This window comes from Mauremys reevesii, linkage group 3 (genome assembly GCF_016161935.1).
Source record: "Mauremys reevesii isolate NIE-2019 linkage group 3, ASM1616193v1, whole genome shotgun sequence".
Lineage (NCBI taxonomy): Eukaryota > Metazoa > Chordata > Testudines > Geoemydidae > Mauremys > Mauremys reevesii.
This window is the reverse complement of record NC_052625.1, coordinates 2,371,743-2,399,378: the sequence shown is the minus strand read 5'-3', so window position 1 is coordinate 2,399,378 and position 27,636 is coordinate 2,371,743. Positions and strand designations below refer to the sequence as shown.

At 47.2% G+C, this 27,636-nt stretch overlaps 1 long non-coding RNA gene across 4 annotated transcripts in view; it reads left to right on the top strand.

Moving 5' to 3' along the window:
- The window catches only part of LOC120400606, a 303,500-nt gene that overhangs the window by 98,914 nt on the left and 176,950 nt on the right, over positions 1–27,636 (top strand). For 3 of the 4 annotated variants that reach the window (XR_005595919.1, XR_005595917.1, XR_005595921.1), the window contains one exon: positions 2,140–2,269. This is a non-coding gene — a long non-coding RNA (uncharacterized LOC120400606). Of the gene's footprint in view, positions 1–2,139; positions 2,270–7,617; positions 7,756–27,636 lie in introns of those variants that run through there. The other variant, XR_005595920.1, reaches the window with a different exon arrangement.

The following is a 27,636-nucleotide window of genomic DNA, read 5'->3' as shown; positions in this document are numbered from 1 at the left end:
CATCTTGCCTCGCAACATAATCCAGGTTAATAATCTTAGGCTGCACCATGTAGTTTGGAGAAAGCAGGCTCCAGATGCCTGTGTGCTCTGTAGCAAGGGACTGACCTGTCTATCTCCTGTTGAAGCCACTCCACTTTGGATAAATAATTAGAGACATTAGCACAAGGCGACTGAGCCCGGGGTCTTCCATCTCCCTCGTGGCTGCCCTCTCCACCAGAGTCATTCTCTCTTTCTCTCTACCCCCATCTCTGAGCCCGCCTACCAGACCAGAACCCGCCTATCCTTGCCTGGTTGGTGGATCACTCAGGGTCTTAGGCAGGAGATAGGTGTCCAGACGCCAAGAGGGATGTAGCAGTGCCCATGCTCAGAGGCAGAAATTTAAGCTCTGAGGGAACTTTTACAGTGGAAAATTTAGGCACCAAGTGAGTTTAGACACCTACTGGGTTAGATGGCAGCCGAAAGGGGGGGTTGTGGATTGCAGTGGTGCCTAAAACTAGGACTTAGACGCCTAAAATTCTAGTGCTTTAGGCACCCAAGTTCCTGTGCAGATCTGGGCCCTGTGTGTTTCTAACGTAGCCCAAGCTAAGTGCATTGCAATGATCAGTGGCAAGGGCTGTCTTTTATCAGGCCTCTTGGTAGGAGATTTTATCCCAAAGATGTTGCTTGTTATGATGGGGGTTCTCTTCCAGAGTAATCTCCTCTCGTGTCTTTTTGCGGATTTATTGCTGAGTGAGAGGAGCAGCCTCCTAGGGCAGGTTATTGTGAAAATGAAATTCTGTCAAAGTACCTAGTGCGTGGCATGGGCATTTGTTTGTAGTTTATAAAGCGAAACAAACAAACACAACAATCTAGCACTGAGGTTGCAAAACCATGTGTGCAAGAGTTCACACCAGCCGGGTCATTCAAGATCACTTCCTAACTTGCTTAACTGATGTTCGGATAATTTAGAACTAGAGACTGACTGGCCAAAATAGCCATGTAAGAAGGGAATTCAGCACAATGTGTGCTGAAAACAATTTTCTTAAAGAGCAGCTAGACATCCGGCGCTCTGTGATTATTATTTATTTACACTCTGGCAGTGTTTAGAAGCTAGGCGCTGGACAGTCACAGAACAGACATAGTCCTGACCCCAAAGAGTTACAAGCTAAGTCTAAGATGACAGCAGGGCGGGATATGGCAAACAGATGGGGGACAAGAATGTAACAATGAGATGCTCTTGGCATGGCGAGTAGCAGTTATAACACGCCAGCTGCCTAAACATGGCTGAGTTTTTGGTAGGCATCCTAGCCAAGGTGAGTTTTAAGAAGGGATTTGAAGGAAGACAATGTGGTGGCTGCAGTTTTTTTAAAGGTCTATCTGACCAGGCAGCATGGGAGATGCCTTAGAATACATGTTGCTGGTGATATTATACCCATCACAGAACCTTGCTTTACACGGGAGCTGGCCCAGCGGGAGTCGGAAAGTCTTTTTTATTTTATTTTGCAATACTCCATGGGTTGCATAAGGTTTTGATATTGTTAATACTTAGTATTCGTGTGGCACTTCCCCTCTTCAACACACTGTGTAAAAACACACAAAGTATCATCATCCTTTCATTACAGAAGGGGAAACAGAGGCAGAGAGGAGTCGATGTAAGGGCTGGGGTTAGAATTCAGGAATTTCTAGCTACCAGTCCTGGGCTCAGATCCATACACACCTCTCGTATTCTTGCCTTAGATTCCATAGGGTGTACAATAAGAATTTTAAAGAATGCAATCCTGTAAAAGATACAGGCCACCAGTTTGGTGGCATCTCCCATGGAATGGGAGCCGCATTATTTCTGACCTTCATTTTCCAAAGTGACTAGAGATCTTGATTGCCTCAAAGGTTCTAATTTTCAGAGAGCTGGTACACCTAAAATGAGGAAGCCAAAGTTGCTAGTTACTTGTGAAAATGTCAAGTCCGCACGGAAAAAAATAATGCATGCTTTAAGAGCTCTGTGTAGGTGGGCATCCACGGGGCAGAGGCAGTTGATGCAGGAATCTCTGCAGGGTTGGGGTCTAAGTTCTTAATACGTGGCATGCCCCTCTTTACCTGGTTGGCTGAGATAGTCATTGCATAGTGCTAACGAAGTTGTATTTTTATTAAACCTGTTTGCAGGTGTCACTCCAAAGAAAATGGCAAAGAGAAGCACCTCTCTGTTAGAGATGTCTTGCATTGCTGGAGCGCATGAGCGTAATGGTGAACAAGGTGGAAAGTCCCAAGATGAGCTCTGTTCTCCATCCTCAAGGTATTTTCTCTACCTCGATGCTTCGCATGCTTACTAACACATTGGTTGTATTCATGTAGGTAGAATATATGCGCCCAAAGAGTTAAAGGTGTGAACGTAACCCAGCCACAGTCCAACATTCAACAGTTTAAAACAAGGTTTGGCATACAGAGATCTCAGCCTGCCTGGTCCCATGGCAAGCACCCCATTAAACATCCTCTAACCTTCTATTAAAGATACAGAAAAAGAAGGAAAAACAGTTGACGCCTTTGAAATGTGAAGTGTTAAGTATGGCTTTCGTTTTAACGACATCCCTTATTCTCTGTCTCCCTTTGGCTGGAGAGTTTATAGAAGGAAACCCCTACCCCATTTAATAGTTTCTTGGAGAGTATTAAAGATGGTAATAACTGTGCTGATTTTTGCTGGCAAGCTCACTGCTGGAAAAACACGGGCACAGCTCACGGTCTGATCGGCCACTCCGAGACTTGGCAAACTCGTGCCAGTGTCGGGCTGTCTAGGTCATTGCATTTAGCTGCCTCTCTCTGGTCACTGGCTTACAGCAGTGTTACAAAATACAGAGTCCTGGCCGGCTAAGCCACACGCTCCTCAGGCAGAAGGAATAAGAGAAGAAATAAGGTAGGGAAGCACAAGGACACACAGTGTTGGGGGGAGCGCACAGACAAATGCTCACATTCCGCATGGTGTGGAGGTGGTGGTATCATCTGGGTCCTTCTCTCTGGGTTGGCCTGGTCGAGCTATCTCTCAGGATTAGGATGAAGAAGATCTGGGGTCCCAGGAGATGGTCTTTCAATCAGCCAGTGTCATGGTTGCCCTTCCCTCCTCCCCAAAGTCTCTTTATGAGGATCTGAAAGAGGGAGTGGTGGTTGGAAGAGCCCATCCCCTCATTATTTTGTCCACAAATTAGGCTTAATTTCCAACACACCAGTGTTGGTGCAGGGATTTCCGGTCTCACGTTGCTCTTGTTTACCAGGTGTGATCTTAGCACAGTCTTTGAATAACATCAGTAGGCATTTTTGTTTGGACTAATTCAGTCTTTTGGTCTTTTTTCTGAACCTGTCCCCACCCCCACTTGTTGTGGGGTATTGTGACAATTCATGAACTTTCTCTCACTTTTCTCAGATGAGCTCAGAATTAGGGGACGTTATCACAATAGCCCTGATGACTTAAATAGAGCCAGGGGCAGCTCCAGGCCCCAGCATGCCAAGCGCGTGCTTGGGGCGGCAAGCCGTGGGGGGCGCTCTGCCGGCGCCGCGAGGACGGCAGGCAGGCTGCCTTCTGCGGCTTGCCTGCAGAGGGTCTGCTGGTCCCGCGGCTTCGGTGGACCTCCCTCTGCAGGCAAACCGCTGGAGGCAGCCTGCCTGCTGTGCTTGGGAGGCAAAATCCCTAGAGCCGCCCCTGAATAGAGCTACCCACATGTGTAAAGTGAGGCATGTGCCTATGTCTTCCCTGGCTTCCTCCAGGATTCCCTAGCCACTCAGCTATATGAAAAGCCCAGATCAAATGTCTGTTTTCTTTTGTATTAACAGACTCAAAACTCACAGGCTACTCCTCCAAAGGCCTTCAGAAATTGCTGGTACATGTAATATCTAGGGTGACCAGACAGCAAGTGTGAAAAATCGGGACGGGGGTGGTGGGTAATAGGAGCCTATATAAGAAAAAGCCCCAAAAATCGGGACTGTCCCTATAAAATCGGGACATCTGGTCACCCTAGTAATATCCATTAACGGTACAAAAAAAGTTTTGGGGGGACCTATGAGTTACTTAAAATTATCCAGTGTGGGAAAAGGACTTGGAATATTAAAAACAAACACACACACAATCTCAGAAGATACTAAGCCTTCACAAATGAAGACTATCTCTGAATTGGAGCTGGGCAAAATCTTTCAAGTGAAACTTTTTTGGTGAAAAATTGCAGATTTGGTGGTGCCAAACATTTTGTGAACCTGTGTCATTTTGTCAAATTGTTTTGGTTAAAACAAACCTAAATCAAATTTCAGGAAAAAAAATCAGTTTCATTTTGACATTTTCTAAACAAAACATTTCAATTTTTTTGGTTCTTTCGACTTTTCATTTAAAAATATCCTTTAATTTTATTAAACAATCAAAAATGTTGAAAAATGGTTGAAATCAAAACAAAATATTTCAGTTTTGCTGAAACAAAACATTTTGTTTGACCTGAAGAGAATTTTTTTGACTTTTTGATTTGCTGAAAATTTTGTTTCTGGTTTGATCTGAAATGATTTTTTGAATTGCCAGTGAACTGAAAAAAATTATCTACCCTGCTCCATCTGGAATCAACTAAATGTGACTCCAGGTTTCCATTAGTGCAGTGTCCCAGTACCTCATACCCAGACACTCTTGGCTGCATTAAGTTTAAAGAACCAAAGTGCAAGTTTTAGTTAATGAAATTGGTCAGTGACTCACACCCTAAAGATGAGAAACAATGAATCAACCAAACTCACTCATAGAAATAGCTTGTGTTTTCTTGACTGTTTTGTTCAAATGAATCCCATGTTCTACCCATTTTCTAGCTCCTCTTCTAATTTGATGCTACCCAGTAGGAGCTTGTCTACACAATGCGACTTCGGGACTATAGGGCTGTGAATTGTAGAGCGCTCTCACAGGGTGCGCACTACCTGCCCCTGGTAGACCCTGCTGGGGCGAACTAAAAGGTACCTAGCTTGTGTTACTATAGCCTTGGGACTACATCGACAAGAACTAGGTACCCCTAGTTTGCACCAGCAGGGTTAACAAGGTGCAGTTAGCGTTCTAATGGGGTGCACACTCTATGATTCCCACACCATTAGTCCAGATTGTGGTGTCGTGTAGACACGCCCTACGTCTACACAACTGGAGTGAAAATTGCTCATTACTAAACCAGTTTGCATCATAGTTTATATATAGCAAGTGCCATAATCTGTGATTATTGAACTTTTCTCTATGTCAGATTCAACATGCTGTAGCTTATCCCTTATTTAAGGTAAGAATCCCGATGGGCCTGTCTTCAGATTTGCTTGGTTGCTTTCATTCTGGGGCAAAATGTTGAATTTGCTAATCGCTCTTTTCAGTGTGATATTCCTTTGTTTTCTTTTCTCCAGTAATTTGCTGAATGCATAGAGACCATGCTGTAGTCAAAACAATTCTACTGAACTAAGATATCGGCTAGCGTAGACACTACCTCAAACCTAATGTGACTCGTGATCATTTTCATCTCTAGGGAAACATTATGTACTTTTGCTTTATTTCTATCTAATGTCTAATTATTTCCAGAGTCAGTGCTTACTGCAGCTTTTTTGCTGTTATTTTATAATTAATATACTTTAAACAGAAGCTGTACAGTTTTAAATTGAGATAGCGTCTAGGAGAAATGGATCTTAATACACCTTACAATTGGCTAGGTTTTAAAACTTTAAAAATGCACATAAAGCAGGATGCATGTTAACTACAGAGGACTGATCTGGCTTTCTTGGAAACATGGGAATTGCCAGCGGGGTCCATCGGGTCTGTATCCTGTCTTTGACATTGACTGGCATCGGCTGCATCAGGGGAAAGTGCAAGACAACCAGTAGCAGATGGTTATGGAATAACCTGTTGAGAGGGAAGTTCCTAACCCTGTTAATTTGAGGTTGGTTATGCCCCGAAGCATAAAGGTTTACCTCACTGTAAAACTAGAGTGATGCGGTGGTGAATCAGCCAGCAACGTGTTTATTAGAAGGCATAGCCACCAAGCTGCTCATAGCAGCAACTTACCATTACATACAGTATGCGCGTGGGGCGCAGCCAGCACCACTTCTGGTCAGGTTTTAATTGCCCTGGCCACACAGAAAGAAAGGCCAGACCCAATGGGTGTGGTTTAATTAGGCCAAAACTGTATTCACTTCACTTATCTGAGAATACCCAGCAATAAATCATACCGTGCAGGTCCTCATTTCCTTAATCCTGGTTCCAGTAGCCCTTTGCTGGTACCCTGCTTCCCCCCGCCTCAGATGAGGGGCAAGGGTGGGGAGGTTGTCTCCTGGCTCTACCCAATGTTAGGAGCCTCATTCACTCCTCTTTCCCCAGCTTCTTTATTGGATGCTTCCCCAAAACCTTCTTCCAACTCCTGTTTACCCATGACAGGTATCCCTTCTGTAGCGAGGCCCTGCATGGGACAGCTGCAACATCTGGACCTAACCTCAGTACCTATCCCTACCGGGGCCATGGCCAGCTGTGGGGAAGGTGAATAAACCCTCCCTGCTTGGCCAGTGTGAATGCTGCAGGACAAATTCTTCCCCAACCCCAAAGGAAGAAGGTGATGAGTGCAAAGCTCAGCCAATCGCAGAAACCCGGTCCTACTCTCACCCCCTTGCTGCTGGCCCGAGGTAGAGAGAGTGAGTCCAGGGGGTCTGAATACCCGCTCGCCCTGCACATGTTGGGTCACACCTGCTCCTTCCACTTCCTTTTCCTCTCCTGGCTCTGTACAAGTGAGTTCGCCTATTGCCCCCACCCCTAATCCCTTTAAGCGTAGCGCCTTAAAGAGCCTTGGCCTCTTTCTTTCTGTAGCCAGACAGGGACTCACTGAATCCAGTTACAGTGAGAACATTTTATCAAGCCAACGTTCACTTCACCAATGTAATAAGCTAATATATTACGCCAGTGATACTCAGACTGAGGCTCGTGGCCTCAAGTGGCTCTTTAATGCATCTTCTGTGGCTCTTTGCAGCACATGATATTAAAACACTGTGTGATTTAATTATTAACCCATCTCAGTTATTATCCAATCAGGAGGCTTTTACTATGTTATTAACCAGTTGTAGTGGATAAAATAATAATACTTGGTCAGTCATTTTGCTGTGAGAATAATAGGTATGTAGATATACAAATAGTAAATGAAACAATGAATTCATGCTGCTGTGGCTCTTTTGGGTAATGTTGATGGCTCATTTGGCTCCTGAACCACTGAGATCTGAGACTCACTGTATTATACAGTATATGAATAGGTGGAAAAGAAATTAAATTCACTCACAAACTCTCATTCTCTGTTTCTGATGTTTACTTTATCATTCATTACTGTTTCCTCTGGAGGTGATTCCCTGGCCTTTTGTAGAAACAGAAGAGGCAGCAGGATCTGTTCAAAGAATATACAAAACATTTCCCACCCATGGTGTCATTAAAGGCTATTCTTCCTGGAAGAGCAGAAGTTGCGATAGAGACCCTGAGAAATTGACCAGTCATACTCAGAAGTATGAAGAGAATGAAGCTAGAGGAAGTAGTGGTTGGTGAGTCAGCATGAGTAATTTTGTTCCAATGAGAATGAAGATTGAGGGTTTTTTTTTCCCTCTTAAACATTTTGGACATCATTGCTTAATGGAGGGAAATAAGCGATATTATGTCTGTGTAGCTAGTACTTCTTGATTTTTAAATCAAAAGAAAAAATATTTAGAATCTAGATATGTGTCTTCATAGGCACCCTCCTCGTAGGAAAGTGAGGGGGAAAACAGCTCCTGGTGAGTATGTTTCTGTCCTTTCTGTATTGGTGATAATTTTGCAGTATGTATTAGAATCTAATGTGGGGTTAGCTTTGCCCCACTGGGACACAGAACTGATGTATTCAGTGCACTGAAATGTAAGCAGAATGGAATTGTTTGGTTTGGTGTGTTGTTTTTTTTTCATCCATATACCATTGGCAGATGTACTTTTGATTTGTGAGTTTTCCTAATAATGAATGCACTGGATTCATCACAGCTTGTAGCTGCTTGTTGTAGACCGAGCCGTTGGCCGTGGTAGATGGTAAAGAAAACTGATCAAGAAGCCATTAAGTTCAAAAGTTGAGCTCAGTTTGATGTGGGTTATTGCACAAGCCAAGGGGAGGAGGGGGCTGAACTTTGCTGTTTCATTGTACACTCAGGGAGGGTAACTTCTGTTGTTGGGCTGCCTGCTGTTAGTGCAAGTTTTTCATTCAAGAATGGACAGAAATGCAACATATGTACATTTAATATATAACTGTGTTTCAGTGGAGACCTGATCCACAGCCCACTGAAATCAACTGAAGGTCTCCCATGGACTTCCGTGAGCCTTGCCTCACACTCTGTGCTACATATATTCTTTGTCATTTTATCCAAATGCAGAGCCACAAGTCAGTAACTTGAGTGTGTTGTACCATCAAATATAACGGTGTAAAGCTGCTGCATGAGGGCGAGCGAGTGAGCAATGTGATTAGACCTTTATAGATTACTGAAGGCTGCATCTATATTTCCCATGTTGTTAATTGACTGAGTTTGATGCTAAGCAAAATGCTAGTGCTCATCTTCTGCTGGAAATGTTGTTTTTCAAGCCTATCTACTTACTGTAGACCCAGTTTCATTTACTGTATCACAGGTCACATGACAAGCATTTTTGGTAACTTGGTTTTGTTTTTTTTGTTTAAAAAAAACAGAGAGAGAGAGAGAAAGAGAAAGAACCCCCCTCCCCCGAATTATGGCATAACAGGAGGAAGAGTGCTGCCCTATCTCTTGGGTACAGTAATTTGAGTGCGTGGGCTACATGGATTAAAATGAGTCAGCACTCTCCTTAAAAATGGCTTGTTGTTGAAAAGGGAGGTTAAACCTGCCTTAGCAAACGGTATCACAGTCTCATTTGCTTGTAGAAGTCTCTACCTACTTCAGCTGCAGTTAGTAAAACGAGTGGGGTGCTTGTTGTTATTTTGAGGTACACTGCTACAATCTTTGCAGCCTGCCCTCTGCTTGCAGGCGATTCATTTGATACAACAGAATGAAAATAGCTCTCATCATGTGCATGTCTCGGCTCGTGAGTCAGAATATCTTGCAACTACAATTCCTTCCTCTGCTTAGGATTGTAGATTTCAAGGCCAGAAGGGACCATTATGGTCTAGTCTGCTGTCCAGCTTAGCATAGGCCAGAAAATTTCACCCAGTGACTCCTGCATGGAGTACAGAACTTAGTATGTCTTGCAGAAACACGTCCAGTCTGCAGAAAGATCCCTCTGGGTGCCCCGCTGGGAACCCCTGCATCAGACCAAGATCCACGTTCACACTTATTTTTGTGACGTATCAGTTACCTCGGTTTTAATCCATTGAGTGTAATTTTAAGGGGGCCATTGTGATTATCTAGCCTGATCTCTTGCCATAGAATTTCACCCAGCGTGATGCCTGCTTGAAGCCCAATAACTTGTGTTTGACTCAGCCACAGATTCTTTGCAGATTTGCGTTGAAGAGATTCCATTGACAAAAGTGTCTCCTAGGTGGTTCTGAAAGGTTTATCCTTCTGGTGCTTTTAGGGTTGCCAACTTTCTAATTGCACAAAACCGAACACCCTAGCCACGCCCCTTCCCCAAGACCCCGCCCCTTCCCCAAGACCCCGCCCCCACTCACTACATTCCCCCTCCCTCAGTGGCTCGCTCTCCTCCACTCTCACTCACTTTCACTGGGCTGGGGCAGGGGTTTGGGTGCGGGAGGGGGTGAGGGCTCTAACTTGGGGTGCGGGCTCTGGGGTGTGGGCAGAAATGAGGGGTTCAGGGTGCAAGAGGGGGCTCCAGGCTGGGGCAGGGAGTTGGGGTGTGAGGGCTCAAGCTGGGGGTGTGGGCTCTGGGGTGAGGCCGGGGATGAGGGGTTTGGGGTGCAGGAGGGGGCTGTGGGTTGAGGCAGGGGGTTGGGGTGTGGGAGTGGGTGTGGGCTCTGGGGTACAGGAGGGGGCTCCAGGCTGGTGGGTGGGGCCAAGGGATTCGGAGTATGGGAGGGGGCTGTGGGTTGAGGCAGAGGGTTGGGGTGCAGGAGAAGGTACGGGCTCTGGGATGGGGGTGTGGGCTCTGGGATGGGGCTGCCGATGAGGGTTCAGGGTGTGGGAGGGGGGTCTGGGATGGGGCAGGGGTTGGGGTGCAGGGGGTGTGTGGTCTCCAGCTGGGGGTGCAGGCTCTGGGGTAGGGCTGGGGATGAGGGGTTTGGGGTGCAGGAGGGGGCTTTGGGTGGTGGGAGGGGCTCAAGGCAGGGGCTTGGGGTTGGGGTGCAGGCTTACCTCAGATGGCTCCTGGTCAGTGGTGCTGGCGGGCTAAGGCAGGCTCCCTGCCTGTCCTGGCACCAGGCTGCCCCCCAGAAGTGACCAGCAGCAGGTCCAGCTCCTAGGCGAGGGGGAAAGGCAGGATGCTCTGTGCACTGCTCTCGCCCACAGGCACCACCCCCTAGCTCCCATTGGCCATGGAGCCGGTGCTCGGGGCGGGGGCAGCGCATGGAGCCCCATGGCACCCCCCACCTAGGAGCCGGACCTGCCGGGCACAGCACGATGCCAGGACAGGCAGGGAGCCTGCTTTAGCCCCACAGCACCACTGACCAGGAGCTGCCGAGGCCCCTTTTCAACTGGGTGTTTTGGTCGAAAACCGGACGCCTGGTCACCGTAGGCCTGGGGGTGGAGGCGAGGGGTTCAGAGTATTAGAGGGGGCTCCAGGCTGAGGCAGGGGGTTGGGGGGTTTGAGGGGGTGCAGGCTCTGGGCTGGGGCCAGAAATGAAGGATTCAGGGTGCAGGAGGAGGCTCTGAGCTGGGGCAGAGTGTTGGGGTGGGGGCGTGTGAGGGCTCCATCTGGGAGTGCAGGCCAGGGATGAGGGATTTGGGGTGCAGGAGGGGGCTTTGGGCTGGGGCTGTGAGGGGTTCTGAGTGTGGGAGGGGGCTCTGGGCTGGGGCAGGGTGTGTGTGGGGGAATGAGGGCTCTGGCTGGGGGTGCAGACTCTGTGGTAGGGCTGGGGCTGAGGGGTTTGGGGTGCAGGAGGGGGCTCTGGGCTGGGGCTGAGGGGGTTGGGGCTTGGGAGGGGGTGAGGGGTGCGGGCTCCCTCAGGCAGCTGACAGGAAGTGCTTACCTCAGGCAGCTCCCGGAAGCCATGGCATGTCGCCCCTCCGGCTCCTATGCAGAGGTGTGGCCAGGTGGCTCTGCGTGCTGTCCCGTCCGCAGGTGCTGCCCTTGCAGTTCTCATTGGCCATGGTTCCTGGCCATTGGGTGCTGCAGAGCTGGTGCTTGGGGTGGGGGCAGCATGTGGAGCCCCCTGGCTGTCCCTACGCATAGGAGCCGGAGGGGCACATGCCACTGCTTCCGGGAGCTGAGCAGAGCCACAGCAGGCAGGGAGCCTGCCTTAGCCCTTCTGCGCTATTGACTGGACTTTTAATGGCCCAGTTAGCGGTGCTGACTGGAGCTGCCAAGGTCCCTTTTTGACCAGGCATTCCGGTCGAAAACCATCCTGGCAGCGCTAGACCCAGGGCTAGCCAGCCCTGTTCAATTAGCCCCCACCCTGCCACACCCGCACTGCGTGAAGGACTGAAAATGGGAGGAAGCCCAGGAGGGGGCCCTGCGGGAAAGCATTACCCGAGTGGAGCCAGCACCCGTGGTGGGCCGGGAGAAGCTCTGGGCTCCAGGGAGGCAGTGCTGGGGCCGTTGTTCCACAAGAGGCCTGGGGAGCTGAGGCAGTGGTGGCTGACTTTTCCCAGTCCAGGGAAGAAGGGGGGAAGCTCTAGGCTGGCCCTAGAAGAAGGGGACTTCCAGCATGGGAGAGCCGGCCGAGCCAGTGCTCTCCATAGAGTGAGAACTGCCTGTTGAGCCCAGAGAGGGCAGCAAGGCCCTTTGTGTTCCTTTGGGACCACTGTCAAAGGTGGTGTTTATTGTGAACATTGAGTGCCCCGAAAGGGGGTTGAACTTGGAGAGTGACCCCACTGTAGGGCTGAGCCACATGAATCTCTGGGAGAGACAGAAAAACCTAGTGAGGGGAAACTGAGGCAGAGATGCTGCAGGGCCACCTTATGCTACCAGGAGGTGCTCTGGAGGTGGCAACCCTTTTACCACCCCTTGAAAGGGTTCAGTATAATACCACTGTGCATGCCATGGAGGGGCCAGAGCCATGGCTTTGCCTACGCCTCCCCACCTTTTCAGCAAGTTCCTCCTGGGTATCCCCGGTATCCCCTGGCATGAGGCCCGTAATTCTGGTCGTTGCACAGGTGGGTCGCACTAGGGTGGGTAGCCTTTCCTCCGTGGAAGTGCTACTTGGAGCTGGGATTGTCCTCGCAGCCCAGCTGTAGCACTGAGAAGGGTGCCAGAGAGGTGGAGGAGATGCTTGTGGAGGTGTCTGATCATTTTTAGAGAGAGGTTTATTGCAGCTGTATGTGAAAGGGGCAGGGGGATCATCTCATTAACAAATGGGGAACTACATTTTTTTGGTGGGGGGAACAGCGCATTCTCCAGCCCCTTGTCACTTGGATCCTGCCATTTGTCTTGTCTGAGATTTGTGGCCACTTCGAGGTCTGACGCACAAGTATTGGAGCCAGGACAGCCGGGGTGCAGTGGTATGGAATGACATCGGCTAAGCACACTTACATGGCCGAGCTGATAAGTAGCATCTCCGCCGCTCTGTGTACTTGGTTTCTCTCCTTTGTAAACACTTCACTACAAAAACATCACCGGACTCTCTTTGGAGAGCGATTCCCTCTTGTGGTCCATGCAATGAAGCCAATAAGCAGGCGTAGGGGTTCGATGGAATAGAGAAGTGGCATAAGCCAGGTCTCAATGGGGCCTACTCCCGAGTGCAGAGTGAGTGCTGCATGTTAGCCCGGGAGAGGCTCAGACTCGCACGCTAACTCCTGGGCAGCAAGCATACGGAGCACCTTCTCTTCCACGCTGGTGACGGGTGACTCAGCAGCCATCTCCAGGGCAGCACTGACAGGCTCTGACGGAAATTGCATCAAAGCCTCCTTACCCGAAGAGCTGGCTGGGTCAATGGGTTTGAGCGTGGCAGGGCGTGCAGCGCGGGGCTCTCCGGGCCGTTGAGAACAGTTCAAAGCCATGGTGATGAAGTCTGTTCCGTAGTGGCTCATCCCCGGCAGCGCTCCCGGTTACCGCTTGCCACCACAGAGCTGTCGGTGACACTAACACACCGCTCTGCTTTTGAAGAACTTTTTTTTCCCCAGTCATGCTTTCGACACTGAGATTTGGAAACTCAGCAGCAAGACTAGAAGGTTCACTCACTCAGCAAAGCTGGGAGTGCAAGCCTATTGATGCACAAATAGGGCAGTTTTCAGTTTTGCTTTTCACAACTAGGCCCTACACAAAGGGTAATTTTGTAATTAACTCAGGGCACACTCTGTGTCCAGGGCACATGTCTGTGCCAGAGGCTGTTCTGTGTCTAATGAGCATGTAAGAGCAATGGAAAAAAACGAACAAGCTTTGCCCAGAGTAGGTACTGGAGATGAAAACCTTTATGTGGTATTGACTCCATACCTTGCAATTGCTGCAGTGCTCTTCTTGCTCCAATCTATTGTTACCGACAGGGATACAAATAAGGGGCCTGATTCTGCCAAGCATTTATTGTCAATAGGACGCCATATGTAAGTACTACTCAGTGTGAATTAGGTGGCTGAATCAGGCCCATTATGACTAGAACAAATCCTACTACACTGGTGCATATGCAATGAAAGATCTTCATGCCCATAAACTTCAGTGTCCCCCTCTTTTTCCGGACACTGAATCGCACCACAGCACAGCTGATACTACTCTGTATGGTATCGCTAATGAGCAGCCTCAGACTAGCAGTTACATCCCCAAAAGACGATGTGAAAAGAACATTATTAGGGGTGCAGTCAAGTATGCAGAGTTAGGAAATGCCAGAATTAAGGCTGCTTGTGTGTCTGGATGATGATTTAGTCTTTAATTACAGAGTCACATACCCTCTTTTACCACATGCCTTGCCTCATTTAGTGAGCAGGGAGATAGTCAGTCAGTATTAGGGATGTAAAATATTAAATGGCTAACCAGTTAACATTAATCTTACCAGTTAGCCCACCCTAACCATTAACCCCCAGCCCTGGGCCGGCCGGCCAGAGCGACCTCAACCCCTCTCCCTTGAATCAATTAACCGATTAAATGATATAATTTTAATAGTTTAAACGGTTACATTTTAAAATGATATTTACATCCCTAGTCAGTATTTCTTTTTCCTCCTCATTCAGTGTGTGGCCTTATTTACCACACACCATCCAAACCCTGCACTCTGCACAGAACTGTGCTTTTCCTCCGGCTGTTTCTGTGGAGCTCTCACCCTAGTGTTAGAGTGTTTCACAAACAATCAGTTTTTCTGAGGTGGTATCATTACCCCCAGTTTAAAGCTGGGGACCTGATGTACAGGGAGATTAAGGCCAAAATATTAATCCATTAATATTGGATTAATGGATCCTTGGCCTTGTATTTCCGGAGCACTTTATTATATGATATTGGAAATGACTGCCTAGGAAGGAGTCATAGTGGACCACAAGCTAAATATGAGTCAACAGTGTAACGCTGTTGCAAAAAAAGCAAACATCATTCTGGGAGTGTTGTAAGCAAGACAGGAGAAGTCATTCTTCTGCTCTGATTAGGCCTCAGCTAGAGTATTGTGTCCAGTTCTGGGTGCCACATTTCAGGAAAGATGTGGACAAACTGGAGAGATTCCAGAGAAGAGTGACAAAAATTATTAAAGGTCTAGAAAAATGACCTATGAGGGAAGATTGAAAAAATTGGGTTTGTTTAGTCTGGAAAAGAGAAGACTGAGAGGGGACATGATCGCAGTTTTCAAGTATGTAAAAGACTGTGACAAGGAGAAAGAAGAAAAATTGTTTTTCTTAACCTCAGAGGATAGGACAAGAAGCAATGGGCTTAAATTGCAGCAAGGGAGGGTTAGGTTGGACATTAGGAAAAACTTCCTAGCTGTCAGGATGGTTAAGCACTGGAATAAATTGCCTAGGGAGGTTGGGGAATCTCCATCATTGGAGATTTTTAAGAGCAGGTTAGACAAACACCTGTCCGGAATGGTCTAGATCAGTGGTGGGCAATCCGCGGGCCACATGTGGCCTCTCAGGTTAAGCTGATTGCAGGCTGTGAGACACTTTGCGGACATTGACCACCTGCAAGCACGGCCCCCCGCAACCCCCAATGGCCACAGTTCACCATTCCCAGCCAATGGGAGCTGCAGGAGGTGGCGGGCCGCACGTTGCCCACCATTGGTCTAGATAATACTTAGTCCTGCCACGAGTGCAGGGGACTGGACTAGACGACCTCCCGAGGTCCCTTCCAGTCCTATAATTCTATCTTCAATGCACAACTCCCATTAATTTCAATTGCAATTGAGTGCTCAGCACTCTGGCAAATCAAAACTGAACTGTTTCTTATGGGGAACCCAGAAAATATGGAACTTCAGTGAATGACCCACTGTGCAAGGTTTGGTTGAAGTGATTTGCCCAGCCTCACACAGGGCAGAGGTAGGCATCGAATCCAGTTCTTCAGGGCAGCATTCATCTTCCTTAGACCATCCTCTCTTTTCAAGCCATCTCCTGCCTTGTTCGTGACACACTATCCAACTTGTGCAACTAATGAGGCAGGGATCCTACAGACAACAGCCTCCTTCGCCTCACACCCCTGATTTGTCCCCAGATCAGATCCTTCCTGTGCACAGAATGAGGCAGGGGTCCTGTGCAAAGAAATAGTATCCCATCCTGTCATTAAAGACTGTATCTTAATGCACAGACATGAAGGCACTGAGTTAAATTGCACATGCAACCTTAATTCTGGAATTTCCTAATTTTTAAATTGACTTTGCAACTTTAATGTTCTGTTCACATATTTTTGGGATGTCATTTCCCCAATTAGAACCCCCCCCTTCCCGGAAATTAGTTTGTGTGGAAACGTATTGACTCCCAACTTGGGACGTCAGTAGGGTCCAGACCATTAGAACTACCACATAGACCTCTGCCACTTGAACTAATAGCATAGTGGACAGCAGTAGAAGGCTGTTATCCTCCGTGTGGACCAGTAACTAGAGTAGGATGAGACACACCCTTTGCCAGTGGGTTTTGCAGATGTTTGCTGATGGCAGAGGAATGGTGAGATTCATGACTCTTGAGTTCTCTTCTGGAGGGCAGTGTGGTGTAGAGCTTATAGACCCCGTGCCCTTAGCCTGTCACTGCCCTCCCTTACCCGCATCCCTCTGCTCTTCTCCATCCCTCTCATCTTGGTATTGCCTCCCACCCTGTAGCCATGCAAGGCTCCCTGGTGTGGCGCCTCCTGCTGGTCATCCTGGGAAATAGCTCTTCCAGCCTGGAGCACAGGCCGGTGTCTCACCTGCCACTGGCCCCCGTCTCCCTCCCGGACCCCAGTGCCCCTCTATGTCAGGGTTCTGCCCCCAGCAGTGACCCACAATCTGGGTCTCCCCACCCAGGGGAACCCCCAACCCTCTATCCCCACCTTGCCTCAGTGGCTACTATCTATCCCCTGCTCCCTGGGGCAGACGGCAGTCTGTAAACCACTCATCATCGGCCAGGTGGGGTTGGACCAGCTGCCTCTGCCTAGTCCCAGGCTACACTTCTGTAGCCCCAGGACCTTTCCTGGCCTTTAGCAAGGCCTGCAGCCTGTGTGTGTGTGGGGGGATGGTCAGACTGGAGCTCCTCTGGCCTTCCCCCAGCCCTGCTCCACTCCAATCAGCCTCGGCTTTCACAGCTGCAGCCCTCTCCAGGGCTGCTTTTAACCCCTGTTCTTCAGACACCCCTTCTGCTTCAAGCCAAACCCACCCATTCCCTGGCTCCTGTTTCTCCCCTCCGCTCACTGGCTCCTCCAGCCCTGTCTTCCCCCCAGTCCCTTCCTCATCCTTCTACATTCAAACCAGGTAGCTTCCTTCTTGGTGCTGCCAGCATGGGGGCACTGGGAGCCCAGGACCGGACTCTGCTCTCAGTTCTGGTGCCACAACTGTCCCTGATTGCCTGGGGGAGCAATTTTAGGGAAAGTTCTGCTGGCTCCTACATCTCTGGCTGCAGCATGCTCAGTCCTCCTGTGGGGCTGGCTCATGTGCAGTCTGGGTGTCATGTAGGAGTTGTGAGCATGCTCAGTGTGGATGGAATCATCAGAAAATTTAGCTGCCAAACTCTAACAAGGCTCTACTGAGCATGTGCAAATTGAGATTTTCCAGCCCCAAAGATGCATACCTTGGCTGCATTTGGGCAGATTTTCATAAGGAGGGCAAAAGGCCCACCCCTGACAGCAAAACGACTCCCCTCCACATCTTTTATTTTTTACACAATATAAAGTGTGTGTTCTGGCTGCGTTGGCCTAGAGGGTAATGTATCTATTTCAGAAGTTCTCAGTAGGGAAAGTGTTTTCTGCTGTTGTCTCTGCTATATAGTAGCCACCCTCTTTGAAGTCCTTGCACGGCCTTTTGAGGGGAGTGCTTGGGGCAAACACCTTTCTGTTTCTCCCCCCGTCTCCTATATTTCCACTCCAATGCTGTACAAAGATCCACAGGAACGGCATCAGAGGCCTGAGAGGTGACCTCTGCGGATCCCAGCCGCTCTTTTGTTCCCGATCCTGAACAAGCCCCATCATGGCAACCTTTGGTGCTTTCAGGGCTGACTGGGTGACTCTTCCAGTCCTCCTCAGGCACTAGAATCGTTGCAGAACCGGGTGTGGCACATCAGCCCCCCAGGGCTTCATGAGCTGCTCCCACAGGGTTCGTGGCTCCTGTAGTAGAGAGAGACCGAGCACTGGCCTCAAACTGGGATGGCGGCACGGTGTTGCAGTTACTATCTCAATGCCCCACTGGAATATACTGTTGTTATCAACATATGTTGTCACTAACTCCCAGCTGGGTACCGTCGGGTTTGAGTTGTGGTGGCAAAATATATTCAAACAGGGGAGTGATGGGCTTACCACAGTGCCTGTGGCACCTTGCTTCTCCCAAGCAGGAGTGCCTTGCATCACTCAGAAATACCACCCCGCCTAGCTAGTTAAAGCATTGGCACCGATGGGCTCTGAAGGAAGCCATGTCCAGGCCTTCCCAAGGAGAAGAATAAAGACAATGATGGGGGTATGACGGGGAGGATAGTCAGGTTTATACATAGATGCACATGAATGAATGAATGAATGAATGAACATAAGCATGGTCTCATATTTACTACTGCAATTCATCAGGAGATGCGTTTAGTAATGATATAACGGAAGGCAGAATAGATCTTTCCATGGGAAGGATGTGTCATTCACTCTCACCTCTACCACTCCAGAAAATATTTGGCTGATTTAATCCCTTTTTGCAAAAATTTTTGTTTAAAATTTGTGGTCCTGAGTCTACCACTCTGCCATGTTTTTGCTGCAGATGGGGAGCAATAAAATGTGAAACGTGCTCTATAATACTATTAAAGTATTGTATGTCCTGTATTTACATGGCAGAGGAAAAGGAAAAATGTTTTTGGCTGGTTAATCACAGTGGGTTTAGGGGAACCACAAAACCCACTCTAACCCTGTGCAAGTGGTTGCCTTGTACTGACATAACATATTAATCATGTATCTAGAACAAAAGCAGTCTTCTAGTTTTGGGGAAAACAAATTTGTTCAAAAATCAGATTTGCTCTTGGGTTCAGTTTGGATTGTAACTGTTACCAGTTAAGGTAGAACGGCCTTTTGTGATTCTAGTTAAGAATTATGACTAAAATTTCCAAATGTCTAAGTCCCATTTTCAGAAGTGACTTTAGGAATTTCATAACCTAAGTCATTTTGAAAATAAGACTTAGGCTCTTCAGTCACTTAGGTGATTTGGAAAATTTTACCCCATGTCTTGTGCTATCCTGTCTGCCTTCCCTTGTACCGTTAGATTGTCAGTCCTTTGGGACAGTGGCCCATTGTGTGATAAGCACTGGTCTACTACTAATATAAAATAGTACCATACATAGTCCTTTACATCAGTATATAAATTATTATTATGAGAAGTTTTACCATTGACTTCAGTGGAAGCAGAGTGAGGCTAACGCTGAGCACTTTTGAAAACCCCACCCACAAAATATGTGCACAGTACATATAATATTTGATGAGTAAGAAAGATAAACGTCTGTAGTTGCATTGAAACATTAAGGATCAAATTTTCAATAATGGGGTAATGGATAGACTGGCACAAATAGGAATATATGCATTGCACCATGAAAAGCCATGGTTGGGTGCATAAATTGAGCAACTGTTCACCTAGCTACTTGTCTCTGTGTACAACTTCCTGATTTCATTGTGCAAGTGCTCACTTGCACGTGCAAATGTGTTTTTCTTGGACACAGGGGGTACATGTGCATTTACTCTGGACACACCATATTGAACCATTGTTTTGAAATGTTGACCTTCATGTTCTATTCTTCCGAGTCCTCCCTGTCCCCTTCCCTCTCCACCACCTGCTATGGACAAACAGAAATCCCAGCACAGCTGGGAGTTGTGCACAGCTGCACTGAAAGAATTAAAACATTGGCATATCAAGTGATTTCCACATGGGCTTTGTACTTCACTGCTATAACATAGTTATTTTAGCAAATAGCGTTGATATCAGTGATTCAGAAAACAGGAACTGCTTGTTCATGAGAATTTAAAGTGAAAATTAGTTTAAAGAACTGAGAGAAGTTGAAACAGTAAAGTGAGTAAGGGTGTCAGGTTTTGAAACTGAAAAAATGGTAGTCTTCACCAGATAGCCCTGTGGGCATGGCTGGTGACAACCACAAAATATGATTAGGATTTCTCATAACAGAGCATCATTTACAGTTAAGGGCTTTATTTCAGTACCTTAAAGTAAAGGTTTCCGTTTAGCAATATCTGAACAAAACTCAGGCCAGAGTTCAAGCTTTAATCCTTGCTGATTTAGTCTGATTTTTGTCATACAGATCTACTAAAACCAGGTAAGCTTTAGTAATAAATAGGGGGTGAGAAGAGATTACACAGCGGCCACAGCCATGTTCATTCAGCAGTTACAGTGGTTAGAATTACAGCAGGCCTGTCAAGGTGTCGCTCGCTATACTAGCATGACTCAATGACAGATCAGGATAGCAAGGTAAAGTGTCAGTTTGGTGCAGACACCACAAACAAAGACAACCAACCATCTGACGTAGGCTCTGATACATTGTGGGTCATACTGGTGCAGACTGGGATTAGCTCTGTGGAAGTCAGTGGGCCTGTTTCTCCTCCAGTTCACACTGGGATTGGATCATGAGTTACTCCAGAGAAGTTAATGAATTTACACTGGTGTAACTGGAGAATCAGGTCTACTGGATGTATGTCAATGTGAAATTGACTTGAAATGAGCCCTGCATTATAGCCACGCTGACACACGTACTCTTGCAGATTATTTATTATCCTGAAGGGCACCAGGGTGAAATCCTGGACCCACTGAAATCAACGGCAAAAGTTGCTCTGTATTTTGCAGGTGTCTCAGCAGGGTGGTAGTTCCCATTTGCGAAGTCGTGAAGGAGAGCCCAGGGTGTATAAAGTCTGGAGTCAAATCCACCTCCAGTTTGTGGGTGAGGATCTCCACTGTTGTCAAAGCTCTGCCGTTGCTGGCACCAATGCACCTCCCGACATTGGTCGTGTAACTAAGAGGGTCTGGGCCTGATTCTAGAGGATGTTGGGTGCCCTCAATGCTCAAGAGATTTAGTGACCGCAAGGTGGGATGGGAATGTACAGTGTGCTACTCTCTGCACAGTCAGCCTCCCGCAGAGAAGCCTGCATCGACTGCAGCGGAAGCTGAAGGACGCTCAGTACTTTTTGGGAGCAGGCCTTTAATTTGCTTACCTTCAAAATGCTTGAGTGCTCTTCAGCTGTGCTCAGCGCATCAGCCCTAGCAATGCCAGCTGTTACCCGCCCAGCACACTTCAGCTGGGGCCTGCACACTGGTGCTCACATGTTCAATCGGTGACCTGACGGTCCCTGCTGCCTCCTCCTCCTCCTTTTTTCTCCCTGCTCAGGTTAACTGTTTAGAGATCGAAACCAAGCCCTATTTGGCAGCCCAGCTGGCAACGCACGTGCCGGCGTCATTCAAGCGACCCGGCGTGCCGTTGTGCAGATGGGCACCGGGCGCCTGACAATGATGGCTGAGGGAGTGAGAGTCCCTGAGCGCTGGGCGTGTCACTGAGAAGGTGAGCGATTGCTGTTGCAAGCAGCTCGCTCACTCTTCTTTTCTATAAAGCAACGGGTTGGGGATTCCCCCCAAAGAACAGGCTCAGACACCCGTGTGCCAGACGCGTACAGCTACGGGTAGGCAAGTGCTGATCCATCTGCAGCTCAGGCCAGATGGCAATCTCACCAATGAGAGAATCGCTTCAAAAAGGGCAAGTCACACTCTTTTCTAGCTGTTGCTCTTAGACTGGGTTGCCAGCTACCACTCAATCCAGTCAACTAAGGCATAGCAGACACTAGTTTGTTGGCTATATGCTCATTCCTTGCTTTGAACATGGCTCATGCTTCTCATTTACTTCCGGCATGATAACTAGAATAGTCTTATTAAACAGGCCCTTGAAAATCTCTCACCCCTGACATCGGGGTGTCAATTATTTTTGGTCAAGGTCCAAATTTCTTGGTCAAGATATAGTCAAGGTCCAGATTCCAGAGAAAATGATAATAAGTAAATAAAAGTATTTTGGGGTCCATTCAAAAGCATCTGGCTATCCGGATTTGGCCCGCGGTCCACCTATTGACTACCCCTGCCTTACATCATGCTTACCATTTCATTTGAATTCGCCCATTGATGGCTAGTGTTTCACGCTGCCCTTCGCCCAGGTGTAGATGACTATGCAAGTCGCAGGGCAGAATTAGCCCGTGTTTGTTTTACTAATGAAAGCAGTTTGTATGAGTGATTTTGCCTCTCGTACCAAGACAATTTCTGTAGCTATAGCGCTGGATTTTATTCCTAGCCGTGTGTGTGTGTATATATGAATTTAGGATTCCACTGGTAGGATGCCATTAGGTTTCAACTTTGATATTTATGCTGAGATCATGCAATATGAGTCTCTTCTAAGCAGTTTCAGGCTGGAGCTGTCTCAGCGTTGTCAGATTGCCCAGGAGATATGAAAACTGGATGACTTGCAACTGTTTGCAACTGAGTGTAAAAACCCACATTGATTTGGTTTGTTTGTGGCATGGCCTTTAAAGCATTTGCCCCCAAGCGTTCCGTGTGGAAGACTATAATCCTTATCTAAAGTGAGGTAGTGGACAATCTGAGGAGATGTCTTGGCAACAGAACTTAGCTTGACTTCATTGTGACAAACGTTGTCACCTTTACAATATTGACTGCATAAAATAGAATTCAGTGTATACTACCAGATACTGTAGTCCGTACAGAGACTGAGTCAGCCCCTTGCCACCAGGCTTGAGATAGCTGTGGCTTTAAGTGTTAAACCCTCTGGAAACATGAAGGGCTGGATTGTCCCCTATGTCCAAGCTCCATTCAGTGCAAGGGAGGGATGGTAGCGTCTGGAAGCTAGTTATAGCTCGCCAGATCTTGGGGAACCACTTTGCATGGGCTGCTTTAACTTGTGCCTCTTTCCTAGGCTTATTAAGGGACCCTAAACCAGTGGAGGATCAGTAGGGCCAAGTGCAGCTCTGCTACACTGACACACAACCTCTGTCGAGGTTGGTGGGGGCGGCTGGCGCAGGACTAGGCCAGCAGGGCGTTTCCTCTCTGCCGGGAATTCTCGATCTGTCATTTGTGGCCAGAATCTGGTCCCTTTGTACTACTACAGTGGACGGAGTGACCTGGCCTAACGTTTGCTTGTACTTTGTACAGTCAATATCACAAATTCATCCAGGGATCTGAGGATTCGGCTGGATCACTTACATGCCGCCAAGCTACAGATTTCGCAACTAGAAGTTGGTCAACTGTTCTTTCTAGAGTTTTGCTCAAACAAGAATGCAGCTAATTCTCCCAGAGCTCTGTTGGTTCTGGAGGCCTCACAGCAGTGAAGAGTATTAAAAACTTACTATTGACCAAAAGAGTAAGCAACAATGACTCAGAATATGTACGTGGAGCAAATCTGTTGAGTAAGAAAGGCATGTTTTCACCCAGGCTCAGTCCTGACCATAACTGAGTTTCATCTCCACCCACTGTGGCTATTTATTCATTGGAAGTTCATGCTGTATTACTTTCAGAATTTTGCAGGCATGTCCTTTCCATCTTTCACATTATATTAAAGCATCCAAGTGCTATCATGCCTCTTCTCTTAACTGCTTGATTTAAACTGTACAGCTGTGTAAAATTGACAGGTTTGCTCACTGGAATAGGGATTTCTTGGTGTTCTACAAGTAGGTTGAACAGGTTTCTCTTTAAAGTCCAATTTGTAAGCTGCTTTAAAATTCACATGGATAGCTAGAACAGCGTTAAAGCTGGCACGCTCATTCAGGGCTCAGGCTTAAATTTGGGGTAATTTGTTAAAGGGTGTCCTGAGATTTGGGTCCCCCAAAATGAACTGTTTTAAAATTCTAAATGTTGTTAAAACCCTCTTTTCATACAGAGCCTGATTAAAAATGAGGCCGAAGCTCCACACAAAACCGACATCCCTAGAATGCCCAAGTTGAGATCTAGTGTCTGGCCCCAAGTTCAGACTCCAAACCAAAACTATTTTCTGATTCATGGACAGAGACTAACACTTTCCCCCATAAGCTAAGGGAATGTGCATAGGGCTGGGCAGCGGGAGACTGAGAGTTCGAGTTTCCTTTTCCATTGAGGGTGGTTAATGCATCTGTGTATTTTATAACCCTTAGTACTGACAAAGGCTGCTTAAGGGCAATCTGCCATCCACACCCCGCAGCCCCATTTTACAAATAAAATAACTGAGAGGTTGCTTCAAGTCAAGCTGAGAACAGACTCCCAACTCCGTAGCATGGCAAACCATCTCATCCACTCAGCTGTGCTATCTTTTGAAATAAGTGTACCAATCCACGTGCATGCCCAGCCTGTGCCTAGCCACTGCTTTAGCTAGCAGAGAATGCTCCCTTCCCAGAGCCAGTGACAGAACCCAGAAATCCTGATTCCTGACCTCCCACTGCTGTCTAAGAAAGGGTGGAGCAGCCACTCACAAAATGGGGGAGCTTGTGGGTTTCTGAGGGGTCCCCATGACAAAGTTTCCATTGTGAAAGTTTAGTTAAGGTTACAGTGACGCTCCTGGTTAAAACTGGGGAATTATTTAAAACTAACCAGGAGCCCAGCAGCTGTTCTAGGAGGTCAGTTCCTCCATTGCCAGGTTAAAACCTGCCCATAACAGAAGAAACTCTCATCCACTTGACTGCGCTACTAACCAGCAGGCATAGACCACATTTCAGCGTGGCTGTGCTGTCTGAAAAGTGCTTTCCTCTGCTGAGATGGTGGCTCCAATAGCCTGCGGGTGCACAGGCCTTTGCAGCGGGGCTGTTTCTGGAGCACCGTGGGCAGGGACGATCCCTGGGCCGAGCTCCTTGAGACTCAGAGCAACGTCTAATATTGTTGGCAAAGACTCGCTATCCCAGACAGAGAGTGTAAACCCAGCTGGTGGCAGGAAGATGGCAGGGCCCCGGCCTGCCGGGCTCGCTCATGTGCTGTATAACAGACAAAAGGCTCTTCCAGAAAACTAAACATTTCAAAAATTAAACTGCCAATCCACTTTTTAACAATATTTTTACATAATCTTCCTAGTTTTAGTCAGTGCTGATGGAATTAGGGGAGTGGGGGGGGGGGCTGCCACACCCCATGGCTTGAAGTAGTAATAACACCAAATATGTGGTTTCGTGGTTTCCATCATCAGCACCCCCACTATAAAAATTGTCCCAGCCCCCCTGGTTTTAGTTTTAATGGTGGTTTTCTTTGTTTTCAGGATCTCGGTACAAGGTCTTGGGAAGTTTTAGTTTCAGTATGTGAAAGAGATATTATTAGCTGGGACTTGGATTTTTGATGCCCAGCTCCCTGTCTCACTCTCAGTATTTGGTCTCAGCGGCAGGTAGCCTTCTCCTTCCCTACTCTGCTGCTCTGGTATCCGATTCAGGGAGCATAGGGCAATGCAGACAACTCTTGTGTCAAGCTGGGAAATTCAGACAGCTCCTGTGTCTAACAACTCTCCACCCACACAAACCTCTGTTCCATTCCACTCATGAAATGAGCTAAATTTGTGGCTCCAAACATAAGAATCACGTCACCAAAGTATAGCCAGAAAAAAAATGTACATATGTGAGAGAAAGCCCGATCGCTCAGAACTGGTGATAGAAAATACAGTCAAAATGGTATGGTCACCCCAGTGCTATCCGGAATTCTTTTCTTTGCTGTGTTTTAAATTAAACTGAAAACCCATCACCTCCACCCTCTGCCCCCAGTTATTAAAATATGCATGCAATGTAGTTTTGCTGGCTGCACAATACCTTTCCTTTTTATATGGGGCCTGATCCCAAACCCATTAAAGTTGAGAGGAATCTTTCTATCAGACCCCTAAGTCATCATGTGAACAATGTTTGTTATTAAAAACAAGGCATGCCAGTAGGTAGAGTTGGTGTGGACTTCTCAGGCACCAATATCGTGGAGGCTAAGATGGGGAAACGATACTTGGCATCTATGCAAAAATATTGCAGGAAAGCTGTTTTTCCTTGGAAGTTGATGAGAAAACACTCCCCTTGGTCTCAGAGGCAACCAACCGCTCAGCAGCGAGAATGTTGTTGGTGATGAATGGAGGGTGACAAGCGCAACGCTTGAGAAACACATGCTTCCTGCTCTGTTTTCTCATTTTGTTTTGAGTGCCCATGAGCCGCAGTGATGGTCACATTAGACATGAATGCAGTAGTAATAATGAGTTATTTTATGTGCAGATTTGTGCTTCGGGAAACTAGATTATAGCGAGTTCAGGCAATCAAAGTCTTAGAATGAATCAGTAGCTATTAGCAAAGCGTAGGCTATTTTCAGATGGTTCTCTAACTTGGAGAGAAAGCTTGTGTGAGTTATAGGCTTATAATGGAAAGTGAGCCACAACAAGAGTGACGTTACAATTAATGTTGTGATTCATTCTCCATAAAGCCGGAGTTGGTCTAAAACCTGCTTTCCATCTGAGATGCTGTGCGCGTGCTCTCCAACCGGGGGGGTTCTTTTGAGGTGTCTGGACAAGACATGGTGGCGATTGGAGAACTGGAAACTGTAGAAGTTTTCCAGCTCGGAATATTTACAATGATTTTCTGTAATGTCGTATTTCAAAAAATGGCTCAGTTTAAAAACGGCGCCTTTGTTTAATTCATTTTCCTTAAATGGTAACTAGTGCCTTGGAGAGTTATTTTGGTCCCCTGGTAGAGTTCTGAGACCTGCCAGACGCCTGAGTTTCTGTGGAGCTAACGAACTCTGCAGGGGCCAAAGAGTCACCAGGGACTTGCACTGCTGCAGTTTATAAATTCTACAGGAATGGTGCCCCAGTGGCCATGGAACTTCCAAACAGCAGAAACAGAGACCCTGACAAAATAGCTGGGTGCTCCCTGGTCCTGGTAGTTTCTTTTGCCTGCTCGGGGGTTTGCACTAGATGCTACTTCCTACTGCCGGCTAACAGCCCCCATTTCTACTTGGCGTGATGATTTGTTTTCAGTTTCGTCATTTTTGCCCAGATTTCAGAGAGGTTCTGTGGGTTAAAAAAACTAAAAAACCCTCTTCATTCTTTTGTAAAGTAACTTTTTTCGAAAGAAGTAACTTAGAAAGAAAACAAACATTTTAAGAAGTTTTAATTTCCCTTTTCTAAATTAAAAAGGAAATTCCCTGACAAAAGCTTCATAGATACTTTGGGCAAAATCCTGGGGCCTACTTGCAGTGCTGCTGTTGACCTCCATGGGGCTGGGATTTCACCCATGGGCTGCTAAAACAGGTAATTTAACCCTGTAAAGTGTGATGGGATAGCTGGAGGTAATGACTTAAGGCAGGTGGTTGCTTAATAAAGGTTTGCCTAGGAGCCAAAGGGGCAGGGAATTTGTAATAAGTCTGCAGGTGTTTGAGGGGTTTAAACACTGAGGAGGAGAGTATTAACGAATGCACTACGGGGTGCAATCTTGCATTGCCACAGAACAGGCCTGGATGAGCAAAAAGGTACCTTACATCTCTAACTTGTCTGACTTTAGAATACCGGGTTACATTTTTCTTCTTTCTGAGAGAGGTTTCTTACTCAACATCCATCGTTTGGCTTTCCCCATCCCACGGATATGGAGTCTCTGGCACTTGTATTGAGTGTCCTTTATATAAAATAAGTGTGGACAGCAAACATTACCCTCCAGGGATTGGTACTGTGACTAGAGAATGACACCCATGCTTTCATTTAGCACTTCAGACGTTGTAAACAAAATATCAGCTACTGATCTAAGTAAAGAAAAGTGTTTACAAATTCTGGAGACGTTAATGTGAGATTAAACACAGTGCAAATTCACTGCAGATTAACTTGTGCGTTAACTTGTGTAGAAACTGAAACTAATGCTATGTGGGTGGGGACTTATCTCCTAACGTCAAAGCTGAGTTCCATACAGCACCCCCACCAACGCATTGTCTTAACCAGCTGCCCACAAACCAGGCAGCCAGCTGGAAGGCCAGTCAGAAGAGGTAGAAGTGC